The following is a 23,732-nucleotide window of genomic DNA, read 5'->3' on the forward strand; positions in this document are numbered from 1 at the left end:
GCTGAAGATGCCATGTCTAATTCACGAAAACAGATGCACCTATGACCCTGTCTAATAAAACATTCCTCAGAAACTCTCAAGGAATCCTCATTACCTAACAGTCGGGTTGTATCACAGCTCAGCTATTCTATGCATGCAGAGGGTGAGCATGATCATGCTGTGAAGATACCCATGAACCACTAATGAAATAGGGAATTTGTAACTAGTAATGAACATTGGTCAATTAGCGGCTCATCGTCACTATGTTCAGAACTATCAATCCTTCCATAACTTTATCTATATAAATAAAAATTGCTTAAGTTATCTATATCTCTCTTTCAGGAAGCACACAAGACAGCAGAAGGTAGGACGTGCAGGACTAAGAAGAAGCAGTGTGCCGCTAGGAAATGTTTAACAAATATGAATATGACTTTCTATTCAGCTATGTGAGGCTGGATGGACAAATGGGCAAAAGCAATGAAAAAAGACACAAAAATGCAAGAAGTAAGCTTTATATTGGGCTTGAACTATAAACTGTATATGCACAAACACAATAACCATACAGATAGTGAGTTTTCTACAAAAAATATTAAAATATGGCCTTTAAGTAGTTAAAAACAGCAGACGGGGCTCAGCTCCGCTTGCTGCTCTTATAGGCAGCTGATTGCTGAATAACACAGCCATCACCTGCTGAGAATTGGGCGGGCTCAACCTCTGACCTTGGTCCAAACATATACTCCAGATTTGCGCCTTACAGGTATGGCAGATGTCAGCAAGTGGTTAATAGTATCCCAATGCTCCATGGTCCTGGTGCGACTACAAACCCTGCACTATCTTACTACCCTTTTATACATTTTTTACTATGAATATATGAATACTAAACCAGAAACGTCATCTAATTTTAGAATATTAGAACAGAAAGTCTCCTCTAAAATAAAGAGAACATGGAACGTATTATCTAATCTTTAATAACCTTGATAGGAAAACGATGGACTTAACACAGTACACTCAAGATTTTACAGCCTGGTCATAATAATTGAAGATTACTGCCATTTTTGCCTACATAGCGCTGTAGTTTCTTTGGATATAAAACACAAGTGTAGTCTCCTTAATGTCCTACAGCAATCATATAGGATTTTAGTCTGTAGAAGCAGACTACAGGGAAGTGTAAAAGGTTTACGTGGAAACTTCCAGCTGCTTTGCAATCTTGATCTGAGGCAGAGCTACATTTCACATTTTGTGACTAACCTGTTTACGGTTATGACCTGCTCGCCGTGTTTTATTCTGAAGACAAACACTGTTTAAAGGAAACCTGTACCTCAACAGGGCACATATTGGTTCAGATGGATTTACAATGCAAGACGATCATGTGTTGTCTAGTCTAGTTTAGTTTCACAAATATCTTGCAGTGTAAACAGGCTGACAATCGCAAACAGGCTGCTGATCACCCGATGAATGAGCAAAAGGCTCATTGATCATGTTTGGCATCATCTTGTATAAACAAGACCAGCACTGCCGAGAACAATGGCAGCCTACGTGCGTTGAACAATCTTTTGCAGTGTGCATCATTTACCATACCTCCCAACCGTCCCGATTTCAGCGGGACAGTCCCGCTTTGGCACCGGGGTCCCGCTGTCCCGCTTCGGGCATTTAAAATCCCGAATTTGCGGCCGCCGGTGAAGCCCCGCCCACTTCCGGGACGTAGAGAGAGCCAGCCTGTTTTTTTTTTTTTTTTTATAAAAGCTGCCTCCTGACCGCCCGCGCAACACCCCCCCCCCCCCTCCCGCCCCCTGTGCGGCGCTGCCACGCTGAAGGAGAGAGCCTGCAGCAATCAAGAAGAAAGGTCAGCGATTCACTACCTCTGGCTGTGTGTGCACGGAGCTCCGGCTTCTGCTCTTAGCTGCTATCCCGGCAGAGAAGGAGAGACGGGGGAGGTGCCGGGATAGTGCAGAGCTGTGAGCAGGAGACTGAAGACTTCAGCAGAGAGCTGCACATGGACATCAGCCGCCCCTGCATCACAGAGGAGATTGTGTGTGTGTGATGTGTGTGATGGCTGCGTGTGTGTGTGTGATGGCTGCGTGTGTGTGTGTGTGATGGCTGTGTGTGTGTGATGGCTGCGTGTGTGTGTGTGATGGCTGTGTGTGTGTGATGGCTGTGTGTGTGTGTGATGGCTCTGTGTGTGTGTGATGGCTGTGTGTGTGTGATGGCTGTGTGTGTGTGATGGCTGTGTGTGTGTGATGGCTGTGTGTGTGTGATGGCTGCGTGTGTGTGATGGCTGTGTGTGTGTGATGGCTGTGTGTGTGTGATGGCTGTGTGTGTGTGATGGCTGTGTGTGTGTGATGGCTGTGTGTGTGTGATGGCTGCGTGTGTGTGTGATGGCTGCGTGTGTGTGTGATGGCTGCGTGTGTGTGATGGCTGCGTGTGTGTGTGTGTGTGTGTGTGTGTGTGTGTGATGGCTGCGTGTGTGTGATGGCTGTGTGTGTGTGATGGCTGTGTGTGTGTGATGGCTGCGTGTGTGTGATGGCTGCGTGTGTGTGATGGCTGCGTGTGTGTGTGTGATGGCTGGGTGTGTGTGTGTGTGTGATGGCTGCGTGTGTGTGTGTGTGTGTGATGGCTGCGTGTGTGTGTGATGGCTGCGTGTGTGTGTGATGGCTGCGTGTGTGTGTGTGATGGCTGCGTGTGTGTGTGTGATGGCTGCGTGTGTGTGTGATGGCTGCGTGTGTGTGTGTGTGTGATGGCTGCGTGTGTGTGTGTGATGGCTGCGTGTGTGTGTGTGTGTGATGGCTGCGTGTGTGTGTGTGATGGCTGCGTGTGTGTGTGATGGCTGCGTGTGTGATGCATTTGTGTCAAAGCTGCATGTGTTTGTGAGCTGCGTGCGTGTGTGAGCTGCGTGCCTGTGTGTGAGCTGCGTGCCTGTGTGTGAGCTGCGTGCCTGTGTGTGAGCTGCGTGCCTGTATGTCATTATACAGTATGGAGCATCATGTGTGGTCATTATACAATATGGAGCATCATGTGCGGTCATTATACAGTATGGAGCATCATGTGCGGTCATTATACAGTCTGGAGCATCATGTGCGGTCATTATACAGTCTGGAGCATCATTTGCGGTCATACAGTATGGAGCATCATGTGCGGTCATTATACAGTCTGGAGCATCATGTGCGGTCATTATACAGTCTGGAGCATCATGTGCGGTCATTATACAGTCTGGAGCATCATGTGCGGTCATTATACAGTCTGGAGCATCATGTGCGGTCATTATACAGTCTGGAGCATCATGTGCGGTCATTATACAGTCTGGAGCATCATGTGCGGTCATTATACAGTATGGAGCATCATTTGCGGTCATACAGTATGGAGCATCATGTGCGGTCATTATACAGTATGGAGCATCATGTGCGGTCATACAGTATGGAGCATCATGTGCGGTCATTATACACTATGGAGCATCATGTGCGGTCATACAGTATGGAGCATCATGTGCGGTCATTATACAGTCTGGAGCATCATGTGCGGTCATTATACAGTATGGAGCATCATGTGCGGTCATACAGTATGGAGCATCATGTGCAGTCATTATACAGTATGGAGCATCATGTGTGTTCATTATACAGTATGGAGCATCATGTGCGGTCATTATACAGTCTGGAGCATCATGTGCGGTCATTATACAGTCTGGAGCATCATGTGCGGTCATTATACACTATGGAGCATCATGTGCGGTCATACAGTATGGAGCATCATGTGTGTTCATTATACAGTATGGAGCGTCATGTGTGTTCATTATATATTATGGAGCGTCATGTGTGGTCATTATATATTATGGAGCGTCATGTGTGGTCATCGTACAGTATGGAGCATCATGTGTGGCCATTATACAGTATGGGGCACTGTGTGGCCATATTTTTTTGTTTATAATTATTGTATATGAAACTGTGATCGGCAGTGCTAAATGGGTGTGGTTGGGATGTGGATATGGGTGTGACTAATTATGAATGGGTGTGGTCAGAGGCGTGGCCTAAAATTTGCCGCGGCGCGCAAAGCGCGCCGCAAACTTTGTCCCTCTTTCCCATCTTCAAAAGTTGGGAGGTATGCATTTACTTTTGTTTACCTTCAAACGGGCATTTAAACGATCGCCGATCAGTAAAAATTTACCAATCAGTGGTCAGATTGTGCCGCTGGTCAGTTCATGTAAACGGATCCTAAGGCCATGTGCACACGTTCAGTATTTTTTGCGGTTTTTGCTATAAAAACGTGATAAAAACGCGAAAAAAACGCTTACATATGCCTCCTATTATTTACAGTGTATTCCGCATTTCTTGTGCAAATGTTGCATTTTTTTCCCCAAAAAAATCGCATCGCGGAAAAAAAAGCAACATGTTCATTAAATTTGCGGAATTGCAGGGATTCCGCACACCTAGGAATACATTGATTTGCTTACTTTCCGCATGTGGCTGTGCCCACCATGCGGGAAGTAAGCAGATCATGTGCGGTTGGTATCCAGGGTGGAGGAGAGGAGACTCTCCTCCACGGACTGGGAACCATATAATTGGTAAAAAAAAAGAATTAAAATAAAAAATAGTCATATACTCACCCTCTGATGGCCCCGGAGTCTTCCCGCCTCTCATCGGTGCATGCTGCCGCTTCGGTTCCTATAGATGGTGTGTGTGTGAAGGACCTGCGATGACGTCGCGGTCTTGTGATTGGTCGCGTGACCGCTCATGTGACCGCTCACGTTACCGCGACATCATCGAAGGTCCTGCACACACACACCATCTATAGGAACGGACGCCGCTGAGGAGATCGGCTGTCTGCAGGTGAGTATAAGCATTTTTTTTTTATTATTATTTTTAAACATTCTATCTTTTACTATTGATGCTGCATAGGCAGCATCTATAGTAAAAAGTTGGTCACACTTGTCAAACACTATGTTTGACAAGTGTGACCAACCTGTCAGTCAGTTTTCCAAGCGATGCTACAGATCGCTTGGAAAACTTTAGCATTCTGCAAGCTAATTTCGCTTGCAAAATGCTAAAAAAAACCCCGAAAAAAACGGGAAAAAAACGCAAGAAAAAAAAAAAAGCGGATTTCTTGCAGAAAATTTCCGGTTTTCTTCAGGAAATTTCTGCAAGAAATCCTGACGTGTGCACATGGCCTAAGGTTTGGATCAAATCAGCATCTAGGCCTTCGTGACAGTGAGCCATGGCAGTGTGACTGATCCATTGTACAAGACGATTTACTTATAATGAAGTCCATTAGTATTCTGTAGAGGATTCTTTTGTGCAATGCCAGGAGCAGTGCTGCAATCTGTGCTATTTTTACTGTCAAAAGTGATGTAAACCCCTAATGAACATCTACCAGATATATGAGTGCAGGTGTGAACATAACCTAATGGCTGTAAGTAGCATAACCTGAAGCTCTTGGGTCCAATCTAAGAACTATCACAGGTCTTTAATAATGTCTTCTCATACCAGGGCCCAGATGTGATCCATACCCTTCACCCACTATAGCTTTTTATTAGAGGGTGCAATTATATCAACTAAATGATAGCTAGAAATCAGGAAAATCTCAACACGCATAATTAACTTCTTGCTCCCTGTTTAATTGGAATTTATGGGGTGGTTAACATGGATTTTTTTGATGATGTCATTTATTAGCCTGGATTACGAGTGGATGGAATAAAGCTTGGGCCATACATATTAGATGGCTATTGGCCACACGATGCTTCAGCTGATGGTTAGGCCGACAGCCATCTCAGCCGACACTTGAGGAGTGCTCCTGTGTTCTCTATGAAAAAGCCACCGACTGACACTTCGGCTGGCGGCTTATATCAAAGTGAAGACGACGATTGGCAGTCCGAAATCGGACACATGCCATCTCTCCCAACCATCAGTCGGCCAACGTCATCATACACATTAGATCATCAGCTAAACCCATCGATATTGGCGGGTTCGGCCCAACATTAGTCTAATGTGTAAGGGGGACATTAAGCGCACACTAATAAGCCCTACTGAATGTGGCTAATCTGTATGTGGAAGGTCTGCAGATGGACTCTAAGATGTCCAATAAGCTGTTACCTTGGAGCTGTCATCTATTTTTTGCAGGCCTTTTTGAACAAACTCATAGGCTCAGCTTATATTTTGACTGAATTTGTAGCTTTAGACACGATGTGCTTTGTAGTTAATAATTTGCATCTCCAAGTTGAATCCGAGCCATCTCCAGTTAGAGATTGTGATGTTTGCGCACTCGGAAATGAATGGGTCCCTACAATAACACTTTTTGTGCACTGTGATTTAGACACTGCTGGGTAATATTTAACAATTGAAATGATGTCTGGTGACTTGGAGTGTGCAGAGCCACACCACAATCGAGTCTGCCAGTTTTTTCTTTTATTGGACCCAATAAAATTCAAATTTTATTCACCATCTGGGAAATTCGGCTTTTGTATGTTTGTTCTGGACCGAGTTTATTGCTGCATTTGCCATGAGCAACCATGGGGGATTTGTATAATTCCTGACTATTTCTACATACACAGCAGGAGACAGCGGGCAGCTGCTTCTCCTACCAACTACTGTACCGCTAAGCTTTTTATTTCCCCATGGCAGAAGTGAGACGGTTCTCGAAAATCTGAAGCAGAACATTTCAAAATGAACAAACTAATCTGCAAATATTTAACAGGAAGGGACTTTTGTCACAAAAAATAAAAAAGATAAGGTAGTGACTATATCATACACCATTATTTTACCTTTTTTTTTCTGCACATGCATTTACAATTTAGACAGCATGGAAGGATTCAGAATGTTTTCCTTGCTTACATAGCGCCATTAATTCCACAGCTCTTTACAGACATTATCATCACTGTCCCCATTGGGGCTCACAATCTAAATTCCCTATCAGTATGTCTTTGGAGTGTGTACAGAGAATATGTAAATTGCCTCTTGATGGAAGCAGTGATCCTACGTCATTATTGACCCTTTAACGAGTCTTGCAAAATGATTCAGTATAAAAGCTAAATCAGAAGAGAGAATAGTGAGCATTTGTACATCGGTAAGTACCTTCATTGTATCGGAGGATGAACTGGTTCCCTTACCGTGTGACATAAGTAACAGGTTATCTTTACTAGTTGACCAAATTTTGAGAGATGGACCTATGCGATAGCTTAATTTTGCAATAAGAAGTTATACCGACACAATTTTGGGGTAATACTAATGCTAATTTTTACTAATTTTTATCCCATTTTTTAACAATCAATTCTAGCATCGTGTAAACAATGTAATGTAATAATTTAATAATTTGGGTTGTTATGGATGCACCATTACTAATTAGGCAGATGTGTAACTTCATAAGCAGATGCACTGTGAGTGGGAGATGGGTCAGTTATTCTGTTAAGCCTTTGACAGGGATGCTATTGACGCGATCACTATGACATACATATACAGGAATTTGTGGCAAATGCAGTCCACAGATGAAGCACATGTATGTCATTTTGTATTAATTTGATAATGTCACCATGCTTTTGCCACCTAATCTGAGAGCAGCAGAATGTAAAGACAGAGACCCTGTCTCCAGAGGAGTATCTAGGGGGGGCAGCTAAGGCATGTGCCCTGGGCGCAGCTGGCAGTGGGGCGCAGTCGGGCCACCTAATGTGGCGGTCCGCAGTGTCTCCCCTGGCAGCTGCATTCTGCCGCCCCCAGACTAGGATTTGGCAGTTCTCTGAGCTCACTGTCAAGCTGACTTCTGGCACGGAGAAGCTGCAGCGCGTCGGCTCCCAGTGTTCAATTGTACTCGCGTCTTACAGATGTAAGTACAATTGAGGCTCTGACTGCCGGGTCAGAGCGACACCACCAGTGTGATAAGGTCATGCGATCACGCTGCTGACGTCACTTGCCAGCGCCCAGAAGCACGAAGAGCATCAGAGATAAGTGCTCCAATCTGGAGCTGAAGACACCGAAGGTTAAATGTCGGGGGATTTATTCTGTGGGTTGGGGATTTATTCTGTGCGGGGATTTATTCTGTGAGGAGGATTTATTCTGTGAGGAGGATTTATTCTGTGAGGGGAAGATTTATTCTGTAGGAGGGATTTATTCTGTGAGGGGAAGATTTATTCTGTGGGAGGGATTTATTCTGTGAGGAGAAGATTTAATTTGTGGGGGGAAGATTTATTTTGTGGGGTGAGCTTTATTCTGTGGCGAGGATTTATTCTGTGGGGGGGATTTATTCTGTGGGGGGGATTTATTCTGTGAGGAGGATTTATTCTGTGAGGAGGATTTATTCTGTGAGGGGAAGATTTATTCTGTGGGAGGGATTTATTCTGTGAGGGGAAGATTTATTCTGTGGGAGGGATTTATTCTGTGAGGGGAAGATTTAATTTGTGGGGGGAAGATTTATTTTGTGGGGTGAGCTTTATTCTGTGGCGAGGATTTATTCTGTGGGGGGGATTTATTCTGTGGGGGGGATTTATTCTGTGGGGGGAGATTTACTTTGGGGGGATTTATTTTGTGGTCATGGGGGATTATGTGGCGGGGATTTATTCTGTGAGGAGGATTTACTCTGTGGGGAAGATTCATTCTGTGGGGGTATTAATTCTGTGAGGAGGATTTATTCAGGGGGAAGATTTATCCTGTGGGGGAGATTTATTCTGTGGGGGAGATTTATTCTGTGAGGAGGATTTATTCTGTGGGGGGAGATTATTGTGGGGGGAAATTTATTCTGTGAGGAGGATTCTGTGGGGGAAGATTTACTCTTTGGGGGGATTTATTCTGTGTGGGCGGGATTTATTCTGTAGGGGGACTTATTCTATGAGAAGTATTTATTCTGTGAGAATGATTTATTATGTGAGGAGAATTTATTTTGTGAGGAGGATTTATTTTGTGAGGAGAATTTATTCTGTGATGGGGAAGATTTATTTTGTGGGGGAAGATTTATTCTGTGAGGAGGATTCTGTGGGGGAAGATTTACTCTATGAGGGGATGTCTTCTGCTGGTGGATTTATTCTGTGGGGGTGGGAGATTTATTCTGTGAGGAGGATTTATTCTGTGGGGAAATATTTATTCTGTGGGGGGGATTTATTCTGTGAGGAGGATTCTGTGGGGGAAGATTTACTTTGGGGGGATTTATTTTGTGGTCATGGGGGATTTATTCTGTGAGGAGGATTTATTCTGTGGGGGGATTTATTCTGTGAGTGATTTATTATGTGAGAATTTATTTTGTGAGGATTTATTATGTGAGGAGAATTTATTTTGTGAGGAGGATTTATTCTGTGATGGGGAAGACTTATTTTGTGGGGGAGATTTATTCTGTGAGGAGGATTCTGTGGGGGAAGATTTACTCTATGAGGGGATTTCTTCTGCTAGGGGATTTATTCTGTGGGGGTGGGAGATTTATTCTGTGAGGAGGATTTATTCTGTGGAGAAAGATTTAGTGTAACAGGGGAGAGCTTTGAGGACACGAGATTGGGGAGCAAGGGAGGGACAGGTGCAGACACAATATGGAAAACTGGAAAGATTTGAAACTACAGTATGAGGGGCAAGTGGGGACATGGGGGGCATGTATGTGGAAAGAGAATGGGGGATGGGTGCATTCACGGTATGGTGATTGGGAGAGATACGTGCAGACACAGTCTGGTTAGCAGGGGGATTGGTGCAGACACAGAAGGGGGTGATGGTTGCAGACACAGTATGGAGAGTCAGAGGGATTTGTGAGGTGACAGTATGGTTAGCAGGGGGATGTGAGAAAAGACAGCATGAGGAGGCAAGGGGAAATGTAAGAGGAGACTATTGAGGGGAATAATGTAAGGAGACAGTATGGGGCGAGTGTGAGTGGGCACAGAATAAAGACTGAGTAGGGTGGCAGGGTAGTATGAGGAAACGTGTAAGGTCACAGCCATGGAGGGGGGAGTGTGGTGAGGGGCCACGGTATAGAGACTGGGCCTTATAGGGGGGACACAGAGTAAAGAGGAGCACCAATATAGAAAGGAGATGGCAGTGTGGTGGGCATGTACCATAAGAGAGACAATGTGGGGGTCATATTTTGTGCAGAGAATATAGTGAGGAGCAATTATTTATTCAGAGGCTCAGCATACTGCAAATATTTTTATTCGGGAGCATTATAATAACACTGCTATCTTTTAGGGCGTCGTGTGGGGATGTGCTGCACAAGATTGGAAAAGATGGAAGTCTGTGGAGACAAGCTGTGGGAGAGAAGAGTCATCATGGAGTCTGGACAAAATGAAGCTAAAAAGAAAGAGACGTTGTCTGTGGAGTCATTCATCTAAAAAGGTACCTGGATGATTTACATCCAGGTACCTTTTTTTGTGATACTGATTCTCATATTTTATTTATGTTAGGAACATTAAAGGGGTGGCCCAGGTTTGTGATGAGTCCACAGTCATTCTATGTGACTGCAGACTTCTGAATTCTCACACTACACACTGGACACTGTCAGGATTCTTTTGTGCCGGTGATTTACATACATGCGGTCACATGCTGACAAGACATGCATAGCCTTACTTAATAAAAATTAATTGAGCGAGGCCAGACAAGTTTAGTTGGAATGTGGCCAGAACTATTTAAATCGCATACGTGTGCTGACATGACCGTCAAGGCAAGGGAGAATCCTAAAAGTGTGCAGTGCATGCGCTGTAAGAATTCAGAAGCCTGCAGCCACTTACTCAAACCTGTTATTTATAAAATAATGATATTATTTATAAAATAAAGCCTTGTAGCCATTCCTAACAGCATGTAATATACTCACTGCCAGGATTTAGCTCTGCACGCTGGTTTCATTTCACTCATATGCGATTTTCATGCTTATGGTCATGTAACAGCGAGCTTCTCTTCCTGCTTCTTTCAGTTTTCCACTGACCATTGAGAGAATTAGGGAGAGCAGCTCATCGGCATGTGACTATAAGTTAGGGTAGCACGGTGGCTCAGTGGTTAGCATTGCAGCGCTGGGTTCGTAGGTTCAAATCTCACCAAGGATAACACCTACAAGGAGTCTGTATGTTCTCCCTGTGTTTGTGTGGGTTTAATCTGGGTTCTCCGGTTTCCTCTCACACTCCAAATGCATACTGATAGGGAATCTATATTGTGAGCCCCATTGGGGACAGCAATGTCTGTAAAGTGCTGCGGAATAAGATAGCATTATATAAGTAACAATATCTTACTATATAAGCATAATAAATAAATTAAGTGTGCAAATCGCCTATGTGCTTGGGGAGGGGGCACCAAACGGAATTCTTGCCCCAGGTGCCACAAAACCTAGATACATCTCTGCCTGCCTGATTCTGGCGATGTGTCACTTACTGGATTTGCTGTTGTAGTCATAAATCACATATTTATCAGTAGGACATTATCACCATAGGATGAGTAACTTTGCTGCCAAGCATTCCTTTGTATAACGCCACCACCACCACTGATTGGAAGTTTTCTGCCTATGAACAGTGTACATAGAAAGCTTCCAATCAGTGGTGTGGGTAGAATTATACAGGGCTCAGCATTCAGAGAACTGAACAGGGATTTTATCAAATCAAGCAGCCCTGTAAGTGATACATCCCTGGAATCAGGATCTCTGCCTATATATCATACTGTTCTCAAATGCAGTATCAAAAGCCTGGTGACAAATTCCCTTTACGGGGTTAAAGGCATTCTCCAGGAATGCCACCCTACCATTTTTGCTGAGACTCAATAATCACAGTTTAAGTGTGTCAATTACCTGATAATCTTAGTTTTCAATGGTAGCTTTGCGATATCTATTTTATAATCATTTCACCCTAGTTGCAATGACATATAACTGATAATGCACTGATTTCTTAGTTAGCATGCCCATACACATCAGCCAAGAAGTAGGCAGAGAGCAGCCGACTGAAAAAATCATGAGACAGGAGCTGTGGCTTAGACTGTTGTCATAGAGCATAGCTCGGCCTTAGAGGATCTGAGCTAAAAAGCAGCTCAACAGTAAAGGCCACCATTCACATTACATGGTTCGGACGACAACTATCTCCCATACTCAGGAACACCAAATATTCCCATTTTAAATTACAGGGCTGCTGGGTTATCTCCTGTTAAATTAAAAGAATGGCCATTGGAAATACAGCAGTCCGGTTTCTTCTATTCCCTGACAACATCTGTCTAGGGAAAGTCGTGAGGACGCCATACACATTAGACTGTCAGTTGATCTCACCAATACTGCGTAGTCATCCAATGTGTATGGTGGCCTTAAAGGAAGTCTGTCACCACATATATAGACTGCTGAAAAGAGTGAGACCTGTATATCTGTTATCAGATGCCTTCTTGTTGATAAATCATCTTTTATCACTTCATGTAAATGAGATCTTCCAGGCTATGGGGAGGATGCTGCCTGGAAGATAACTCTGCCTCCAGAGCTTATTTTATATGAAGGGGGCATTACCAGTGTGATGTGTAATGGCCGTTCTCTGCTCTCCTGATCTCACTGCAGAGCTGTGTGTGATTATACCTGACACATTGGCATGTTTCTCTTGGCTTCAGCTTCCATCTCACAGGCAGACAGGGTTGCAATATTGTTGCAATACAGCAGTGCTCAGAAATCTGCAAAAAAAATGCGTTTGCAAGAAGACAAAGTTCATTTCTCCAGTTCTGTGTTAGTTACTTGTCTCACACTGGTAACTCCTCCTTTTATTTAAAATGAACTCTACAGGCGGAGTTCTCCCAGGCAACATCCTCCCCATAGTTTGGAACAGCTCATTTACATACAGGAAAAACATGGATTTCTCTGGAATAAGACAGCAGATCGCACAAATCAAGGTATCATTTTATTGTGCTTTCTATGACCTGCATGCCCATGTAGACGGCTTAAGAAGGTTGATCCTACTGACCGATTCCCTTTAAGTATGTAAGGGAAATAACTAGCAGGCAAGCTTCGCTTATAGGCAAGTAATTCGCTTTGAAAAGACATATTGAAATAAGTTGCTTTAATGTGCTCACAAAAAAACAGAACATTTGTCATAAAATAACAACAAGGTTATGTGCTGCCTACATACCTTTTGGTGAATAGCTGACTTATAGGCTCTCAATAAAGGTCAGTGGAGAAATGGAACACTTTGTTCTCGAATTTGCAATAGATGAATATAATTTCTTAATCATCACAAAGGCAATCACCTTAATAGAAACGGAAATAAATAAAAGATGTTAGAATGCGTTAATAAGGCAGAACGTCCTTTCGTTAGTCACTTTTGATGAATATTTCAGCCTATTCCTGTGAGATATATTCTCGCTTATTATCCCCTTGTTGAATCTTTATGCAATAATATCACAAATCTTCACTGGTAATTGGACATCAGCTTTATAGCTTTCGAAATGTTAACTGCAGCGCTGTCATTAATTTATTTTGCTGTGAAGGTGCCATTAGGTGGATAGTAAAACGCCTACTTTATAATGCACTAACTGACAACTGGTAGCGTAAAAGTAATGGTTTCTCCCTGCAAAAAGAAAAAAGAAAAGGAAAAAAACAAGAAACTACAGCTTGTTTCTGTGTGAACGAAGGTTCCTGTGATATGGATGTGGTGCCATTACTAACATTACTACGAATGTAGACAAGTTATAAATCAGGAGTCAATCTGAATACACTTCCCATTGTGCAACACCTAACAAGTAGCAACAGTCTTTACACAGTAGTAAAACAGCCTGGCTCAACTTGAATGGCTTTTCAACAGTCCCTGGCAAAGCTTCTTATAACTTATGAGAACAACACAGTTCAGTAGCCGTAGGCCTCAGTCACAAGGAATAGGTAGGTATACATCTTTCAATTGTAGCTTCTTTTCTATTCTGATTTTGACTTACTTAAGCCATATTCACAGGTACAGTGTTTGGTCAGTTTTTTACCTCAGTGTCTATAAGCCAAAACCAGGAGTGGAACAATCAGAGGAAAGGTATAATAGAAACACGTCACCACTTCTGTATTTATCACCCACTCCTGGTTTTAGCTTACAGATACTGAGGTAAAATACTGACCAAATACTGAACGTGTGCATGTGGCCTTACTCTCAATGTGTGAGTCAGTACACTAGATGCCTTGTCCAGTGAATGGACAAAGTCTTCAAATAGTGGAACACTTCACTTGCGATGAAGAAAAGGCTTGTATTTATTTTATTTATTTATTTAACTCATTTATATAGCGCAATTAATTCCACAGCGCTTTACACACATTATCATCACTGTCCCCAATGGGGCTCATAATCTAAATTCCCTATCAGTATGTCTTTGGAATGTGGGAGGAAACCGGAGAACCCGGAGGAAACCCACGCAAACACGGGGAGAACATACAAACTCCTTGCAGATGTTGTCCTAAGTGGGATTTGAACACAGGACCCCAGCGCTGCAAGGCTGCAGTGTAGCGATGAGCGAATATACTCATTACTCGAGATTTCCCGAGCACACTCGGGTGACCTCCAAGTATTTTTTAGTGCTCGGAGATTTTGTTTTCCTCACCTCAGCTGAATGATTTACATCTGTTAGCCAGCTTGATTACATGTGGGGATTCCCTAGCAACCAGGCAACCCCCACATGTACTTATGCTGGCTAACAGATGTAAATCATTCAGCTGCGGCGATAAAAACTAAATCTCCGAGCACTAAAATATACTCAGAGGACACCCGAGCGTGCTTGGGAAATCTCGAGTAATGAGTATATTTGCTCATCACTACTGCAGTGCTAACCACTGAGCCACTGTCCCGTGTACATAGTTTGGTTTTTCAGTTGGAATATATGGATTCAAACCCTGGATGATAAAGAAACAGGTCGGAAGAAGAATCAACGCTGTCGAAATATGGTGCTGAAGAAAGATGTTACCAATACCATGGATGGAAAAAAGAACAAACAAATCTATTTTAGAACAAATCAAGCTAGACATGTCACTCTAAGCAATGATCACCAAGCTACAACATCCTTACTTTGGACACATCACACGAGAAGAGCAATCACAGGAGAAGGACATCATGGTCTGAAGAATAGAAGGAACAAGGAGAAGAAGAAGACCAGCAACCTGATGGCTTGTGTGAGGCAGTGACCCCTGGTACAGCTAGGGGGCGCTGTATGTGCTCTGCAGAATGTGCATGAAAGCGTAGTGAGGCCATGAGGGCGTACTACAGACACAGGTGTGGCTGTAATTAGAATAGTGAAGCAGTGACTGATTAAAAAGCCTTGTAGTAGTGGGGGAGGTGTGTCAGTGTGTTCTTGGAAGCAGACAGGGCAGTTGTCTGCAGAGCTCTCTCTATGTGGAGCAGTACAGAGGCTAAAGGAACCAGAGAGACTGACACCCTGCGTCTTGGGCTGTCTTACGTGTACCCGGCTGCACTCCAGAGGATAAAGAGTGCCGTGCACTGAGTGAGTACAGAGACTTGTTACCGGCGTGTGGTCACCCAGGGAAACTGGACAGAGGGAAGATCGACCTTTGTATTGACTGCGTCATATAGCCATGCATTATTAATGGACTGTATGAAGAAGCCGTATACTATATTGACTGTGTGAAGTAACACAATAAAAGAACGTTTTGTTTGAACTTGTTTGGGTCACTGCCGTTTCACTGTGTATGGTCATACCGCTGCATCACACTTGATACTAACAAAATAACTGCAGAGAAGACCCTGATGGACCTTTCTAGGTTTGCAGATTGATTTTCCTACAGATCATTCATCCAACAATTTGAAATGTCTCAAGATCGAGCTGAGGGCAATAAAAAAAGCACTGGATTTTTACTGGAGCTGGCGGGGCTCTTGCAATTACTTGTCTCTATTGGCTCTGCTGACTTTCATGTTTGCCACTTGATCTGTCCTGCCTCTATTCTAATTCTTGGGAGAAATAAAGGCATCTGCCACACTTTGGGTTCCTTTAAGGTAGACTGGGCGGCCAACACTGCACTTTCACTTGTGATGAACTCACTCTATGACCTCTGATCACTTGTATGCTTCTGTTTTCTCTTGGTAACTATTATTATTTATTTATATAGCACCATTAATTCCATGGTGCTGTGCATGAGAAAGGGGTTACATACAGAGTTATAGATATCGTTTAGAGTAAACAAATTTACAATGACAGACTGCTACAGAGGGGAGAGAACCCTGTCCTTGCGGACTTACATTGTATGGGATAATGGGGAAGAGACAGAAGGTCAGGGGTGCGGCAGCTCAGGTGGTGGTGAGGCGGCAGAATGGTTATCGCAGGCTTTAGGCTTTCCTGAAGAGATGGGTTTTCAGGTTCCGTCTGAAGGATCCGAGGGTGGTGGATAATCGGATGTGCTGAGGCGTGGAATTTCAGAGGATGGGGGATATTCGGGAGAAATCTTGGAGGCGGTTGTGTGAGGAATGAATAAGTGTGGAGGAGAGTAGGAGGTCTTAGGAGGATCGAAGATTACGTGAGGGAAGATGTTGGGAGATTAGTTCAGAGATATAGGGAGGGGACAGATTGTGGATGGCTTTGTAGGTCACTGTTAGTACTTTGAACTGGATTTGTTGGGGAGTTGGGAGCCAGTGGAGGGATTTGCAGAGGGGAGAAGCAGAGGAGCAGCAAGGAGAGAGATGGATTAGCCGGGCAGCATAGTTGAGGACAGACTGAAGTGGTGCAAGAGAGTTAGTGGGGAGGCCACAGAGGAGGGTGTTGCAGTAATCGAGGCGGGAGATGATGAGGGCATGCACAAGAGTTTTGGTAGATTGTGGGCTGAGGAAGGGATGGATTCTGGCAATATTTTTGAGTTGGAGGCGACAGGAGGTGGCAAGAATTTGGATGTGCGGTTTGAAGGACAGGGCAGAGTCGAGAGTTACCCAAAGGCAGCGGATTTCAGGTGCGGGAGAGAGCATGATGCCGTTTACCATAATAGATAGATCAGGTAAGGGGGATACGCGAGATGGGGGGTAACTAGTCCCAATCTCTGCTGAACACTGACGTTACACTGAAGTGCTCTGTTTTTTCCTCTTCTAATCTGTCCTGTTGCCCAATTTATGTTTTTGAAAAGACAAAACCTTGATTAAATACAAAAGTGATGAGATCTAAAATAGAAGCTTTTATCGTCTTCTTTTTACTAAGGGGAAAGTGGAGAGATATTTCTAATGATCTGTTTACACCTAGGCCTGCGACGGGGACAGGGGGGCATCCTCTACGTCTAGAGGAAAGAAGGTTTAATCATAACCACAGATGCAGATTCCTTACTGTAAGAGCAGTGAGACTATGGACTCTCTACCACATGATGTTATGGTTGATACACTACTGAAATCTCTGGAAAGTGAGGGTGTCCACCTCTGCACCGTATGGCCATATGAAAAAAAAAAATGTTGTTCGGCTAAATATAAGCTGTTGAGAATCTCAACAAGTCTTCAGGCATGGATGCTTCTATGGTCACTACATTTATAAGTCTCAATATACTGAAGAATATCATGTGTATATTTACTCAAAGTTTTTAAGTATGTTTTTCTTAAAATTAACAATTGGTTGTGTTGTTTCACCTTTAGGTCACACTCACAGGTTCAGTATTTGACCAAATACTAAGCATATGAGAATATTTCATTGTTCGGTGGCTTGCAACGTATTGGCTCGCACAAATATGGGGCAGTCTATATAATAGTACAGCATCATAGTAAGCAGTACCCATCATTTTATACAGGTCCTTCTCAAAAAATTAGCATATAGTGTTAAATTTCATTATTTACCATAATGTAATGATTACAATTAAACTTTCATATATTATAGATTCATTATCCACCAACTGAAATTTGTCAGGTCTTTTATTGTTTTAATACTGATGATTTTGGCATACAACTCCTGATAACCCAAAAAACCTGTCTCAATAAATTAGCATATCAAGAAAAGGTTCTCTAAACCAGAGGTCCCCAACCGCCGGTCCGCGGACCAGGACCGGGCCGTTGGGGTTTTTCAGCCGGTCCGCGGCGCCCCTGTTCAGCGGTCACGTGGGACCGCTCATTAGAGAAATTAATAGGCTGCTCCACCTCCCATAGGGGCGGAGCCGCATAATTCATTTCTCTAATTAGCGGTGCCGGTGACCGCTGATAGAGGAAGAGGCTGCGGCACCGAAGACCCGCTGTCCGGGGGAAGGAGCGGGACGCCGGGAGCAGGTAAGTATGACATATTCACCTATCCTCGTTCCACACGCCGGGCGCTGTCTCCATCTTCCCGGCGTCTCTCCGCACTGACTGCAGGCAGAGGGCGCGATGACGCATATAGTGTGCGCGGCGCCCTCTGCCTGATCAGTCAGTGCGGAGAGACGCCGGGAAGATGGCGCCGAGGAGCTGCAAGCAAGAGAGGTGAGTATGTGTTTTATTATTTTTATTGCAGCAGCAGCACAGCTATGGGGCAATAATGGACGGTGCAGAGCACTATATGGCACAGCTATGGGGCAATGGTGCAGAGCACTATATGGCACAGCTATGGGGCAATAATGGTGCAGAGCACTATATGGCACAGCTATGGGGCAATAATGGTGCAGAGCACTGTATGGCACAGCTATGGGGCAATAATGGTGCAGAGCACTATATGGCACAGCTATGGGGCAATAATGGTGCAGAGCACTATATGGCACAGCTATGGGGCAATAATGGTGCAGAGCACTGTATGGCACAGCTATGGGGCAATAATGGTGCAGAGCACTATATGGCACAGCTATGGGGCAATAATGAATGGTGCAGAGCACTGTATAGCACAGCTATGGGGCAATAATGGTGCAGAGCACTATACGGCACAGCTATGGGGCAATAATGGTGCAGAGCACTGTATGGCACAGCTATGGGGCAATTATGAACGGTGCAGAGCACTATATGGCACAGCTATGGGGCAATTATGAACGGTGCAGAGCACTGTATGGCACAGCTATGGGGCAATAATAAACGGTGCAGAGCACTGTATGGCACAGCTATGGGGCAATAATGGTGCAGAGCACTATATGGCACAGCTATGGGGCAATAATGGTGCAGAGCACTGTATGGCACAGCTATGGGGCAATAATGGTGCAGAGCACTATACGGCACAGCTATGGGGCAATAATGAATGGTGCAGAGCACTACATGGCACAGCTATGGGGCAATAATGAACGGTGCAGAGCACTGTGTAGCACAGCTATGGGGCAATAATGGTGCAGAGCACTATACGGCACAGCTATGGGGCAATAATGGTGCAGAGCACTATACGGCACAGCTATGGGGCAATAATGAATGGTGCAGAGCACTACATGGCACAGCTATGGGGCAATAATGAACGGTGCAGAGCACTGTGTAGCACAGCTATGGGGCAATAATGGTGCAGAGCACTATACGGCACAGCTATGGGGCAATAATGGTGCAGAGCACTGTATGGCACAGCTATGGGGCAATTATGAACGGTGCAGAGCACTATATGGCACAGCTATGGGGCAATTATGAACGGTGCAGAGCACTGTATGGCACAGCTATGGGGCAATAATAAACGGTGCAGAGCACTGTATGGCACAGCTATGGGGCAATAATAAACAGTGCAGAGCACTGTATGGCACAGCTATGGGGCAATAATAAACGGTGCAAAGCACTGTATGGCACAGCTATGGGGCAATAAGGGTGCAGAGCACTATATGGCACAGCTATGGGGCAATAATGGTGCAGAGCACCAGGGAAACAAGCATGGTGCTCCCACTCATTCTGAACCTATGGTAAGTTGAATCACATTCTCATTATAAATGTCATAATTATATGATAAGTATGCACTAAGCTCCATCCCTCCATAACCCCACCCCCATATGACCAAAGCCCCGCCCCTGCCCCACCCCCACCGGGCCATGGAAAACTGGTCTTGCTTCAAGCCGGTCCCTGGTGCAAAAAAGGTTGGGGACCTCTGCTCTAAACGACCTATTACCCTAATATTCTGAATCAACTAATTAACTCTAAACACATGCAAAAGATACCTGAGGCTTTTAAAAATTCCCTGCCTGGTTCATTACTCAAAACCCCCATCATGGGTAAGACTAGCGACCTGACAGATGTCAAGAAGGCCATCATTGACACCCTCAAGCAAGAGGGTAAGACCCAGACAGAAATTTCTCAACAAATAGGCTGTTCCCAGAGTGCTGTATCAAGGCACCTCAATGGTAAGTCTGTTGGAAGGAAACAATGTGGCAGAAAACGCTGTACAACGAGAAGAGGTGACCGGACCCTGAGGAAGATTGTGGAGAAGGACCGATTCCAGACCTTGGGGAACCTGAGGAAGCAGTGGACTGAGTCTGGTGTGGAAACATCCAGAGCCACCGTGCACAGGCGTGTGCAGGAAATGGGCTACAGGTGCCGCATTCCCCAGGTAAAGCCACTTTTGAACCATAAACAGCGGCAGAAGCGCCTGACCTGGGCTACAGAGAAGCAGCACTGGACTGTTGCTAAGTGGTCCCAAGTACTTTTTTCTGATGAAAGCAAATTTTGCATGTCATTCGGAAATCAAGGTGCCAGAGTCTGGAGGAAGACTGGGGAGAAGGAAATGCCAAAATGCCTGAAGTCCAGTGTCAAGTACCCAGTCAGTGATGGTGTGGGGTGCCATGTCAGCTGCTGGTGTTGGTCCACTGTGTTTCATCAAGGGCAGGGTCAATGCAGCTAGCTATCAGGAGATTTTGGAGCACTTCATGCTTCCATCGGCTGAAATGCTTTATGGAGATGAAGATTTCATTTTTCAGCACGACCTGGCACCTGCTCACAGTGCCAAAACCACTGGTAAATGGTTTACTGACCATGGTATTACTGTGCTCAATTGGCCTGCCAACTCTCCTGACCTGAACCCTATAGAGAATCTGTGGGATATTGTGAAGAGAAAGTTGAGAGACGCAAGACCCAACACTCTGGATGAGCTTAAGGCCGCTATTGAAGCATCCTGGGCCTCCATAACATCTCAGCAGTGTCACAGGCTGATTGCCTCCATGCCACGCCGCATTGAAGCAGTCATTTCTGCCAAAGGATTCCCGACCAAGTATTGAGTGCATAACTGAACATTATTATTTGATGGTTTTTTTGTTCGTTATTAAAAAACACTTTTATTTGATTGGACGGGTGAAATATGCTAATTTATTGAGACAGGTTTTTTGGGTTATCAGGAGTTGTATGCCAAAATCATCAGTATTAAAACAATAAAAGACCTGACAAATTTCAGTTGGTGGATAATGAATCTATAATATATGAAAGTTTAATTGTAATCATTACATTATGGTAAATAATGAAATTTAACACTATATGCTAATTTTTTGAGAAGGACCTGTATATTTGTAAAAACGAAAAGTACTTTATGAACTCAGCCTAATAGAGGTGTTCTGACCAAAATTGTCTTTTTAGCATTTATCATATTGACATATAAAAGGCAATTAGAAGAAAAACCAAAACCATGGTAAAATATATAACGTTCAGCTCTCATAATACAATAGACTTTAAAATATTTTCCCTGTTCACCTGAGCATGAATCATTTGTACTACAAAGTTGGTTAAATCCAGACAAGACAGCTTCATTTCTGTATTTTTCATTCACTTGGAAAAAAAAAAAAAATGAAAATCCTAATCTCATGGCTGGTATATTTCACAAAGGTTAATCATGAGCATGCTCAGAAGAGTAATTTAAAGGTCAAAGTCGATGTTGGAAGTAGGGAGATCAAAGACTGATAGATTTGTTATATCAATAGCGGCACAAACATAACCGCTGTGCAGCGCAGAGATAGCAGGCTCTTTATACAGGTAAAGAAATTGTATTAGATTCTGGGTTTTTGCAGAGGCTGGAAGCAAAAGTTTCAAACACTACTGACAGTATATACAGCACTCTTCATGCGTTATATAATTTCCTTGTGTAATTAAAGGAAATTTGTCACCCCAAAAATCGTATATGAGCTAAGGCCACCGGCATCAGGGGCTTATCTACAGCATTCTGTACTGCTGTAGATAAGCCCCCGATGTAACCTGAAGGGTAAGAAAAACAGGTTTTATTATACTCACCCAGGGGCGGTCCCGCTGCGGTCCGGGTCCGATGGGTGTCGCGGTCCGAGTCCGGCTTCTCCTATCTTCATACGATGACGTCCTCTTCTTGTCTTCCTGCCGTGGCTCCGGCGCAGGTGTACTTTGTCTGCCCTGTTGAAAGCAGAGCAAAGTACTGCAGTGCGCAGGTGCCGGGGAAGGTCAGAGAGGCCCGGCGCCTACGATTTTTGGGGTGACAGATTCCCTTTAAAGGGAATGTATCCTAATCACTTAATCTGAGAGCAGCACAATGTAGGGGCAGAGACCCTGATTCCAGTGAGTCATTTAGCGAAATTGTAGTTTAAGACCAGACAACCCCTTTAAAGAGAACCAGTCAGCACGATTTTCTAATGTAGAGGAAAGACATGGCTGTAATGGCACTATGACACAGATTAAATTGACAGGTTTGGTGAAGAAATCTACTTTGTGGTTTTTCTTTAATCACGATTTGAGTTTTTTGCTAACTACAGTAGATTTCGGTGCGCAGGGGCCATTTAATTAGCATTCTATTTTGCTCTTCTTCAGAAATGCGACAGTGGCCTTAGGTCTGTGTTTTGTATTATTGTAATGGATAATGGAATAGTGCATGTCTAGCAAAAGAACGGCGTAATGGTAGCATTTTCTCCTTCAATATAGAGCAGTACATTTGTGAATTCATGATACCATCAATGAAATGTAGCTCCCCGACACCCGGAGCACCCATGTAGCGCCACAGAAGGACACTGCCACCACCATGTTTCACTATAGGTATTATGCATTTTTCCTCACTTTTGCAACTCCATACAGTTTTGAAGCCACCAGTTCCAAAAACATTTATCAAAACTCCAGTCTGAGTAGTCTTCACATTTTTAAGCATTGCACCTGGTAAAATGTAAGCAGGCATTTTTGTGCATCACATTTAGGAAAGCCTTCCTTCATGGACAACACCCATGCAAGCCATTCCTCTGCATTGTATGCCGTATTATGTCATGGGATTCACTCATCCTGGTTTGGTTTTCTACTTCTTTAGCTAACTGTAGTGAACTTGCATGTTGGCTTTCTTCAACCCTCATCAGAAGATGTTAATGTTTAGGTGCTAATTTCCTTGATCGGCCTGGACATATACTGTATGTGAGATGGTTGCAGTTCCATCTTTGTTAAATTTTTGTATTACTTTAGTTTATTACTTTTGCTGCAGTATTCTGACTAATAAGTAAGACTTTACTGACCTTTTTGTAGCCTTCACCTTTCAGTTCTTTTGACATTTCTCTTCCATGTGGTGCCATTGCTGACAGCATGAAAATGGGAGGTTTTTTTTTGCTAACTAATGCCCTTTTACAGTTAATTGTTTGCTGGACACCTGCTTAATGAATAATTAAACTTACCTGTAGCTGAATTCTTTTTATTTAGAAAAACAAAAAAGTGTGAAAAAACTGAAAATGTGTCTTATATTCTAGGTTCTTCAAAGTAGCCACCTTTTGCTTTGATGACTGCTTTGCACACTCTTGGCATTCTCTTGATGAGCTTCAAGAGGTAGGGAATGGTTTTCACTTCACTGCTGTGCCCTGTCAGGTTTAATAAGTGGGATTTCTTGCCTTATAAATAGGGTTGGGACCATCAGTTGTGTTGTGCAGAAGTCTGGTGGATACACAGCTGATAGTCCTACTGAATAGACTGTTAGAATTTGTATTATGGCAAGAAAAAAGCAGATAAGTAAAGAAAAATGAGTGGTCATCATTACTTTAAGAAATGAAGGTCAGTCACTCCGAAAAATTGGGAAAACTTTGAAAGT

General features: G+C 43.8%; 1 protein-coding gene across 1 annotated transcript in view; it reads right to left on the reverse strand.

The window, feature by feature from the left end:
* TMEM150C (transmembrane protein 150C) overlaps positions 1 to 23,732 on the reverse strand; it is a 313,387-nt gene that overhangs the window by 124,132 nt on the left and 165,523 nt on the right. The window contains exon 2 of the mRNA XM_077274713.1: positions 12,998 to 13,115. The gene's annotated coding sequence lies outside the window, so the exon portion shown is untranslated. The remainder of the gene's footprint in view (positions 1 to 12,997; positions 13,116 to 23,732) is intronic.

Source organism: Ranitomeya variabilis, chromosome 1 (genome assembly GCF_051348905.1).
Source record: "Ranitomeya variabilis isolate aRanVar5 chromosome 1, aRanVar5.hap1, whole genome shotgun sequence".
Lineage (NCBI taxonomy): Eukaryota > Metazoa > Chordata > Amphibia > Anura > Dendrobatidae > Ranitomeya > Ranitomeya variabilis.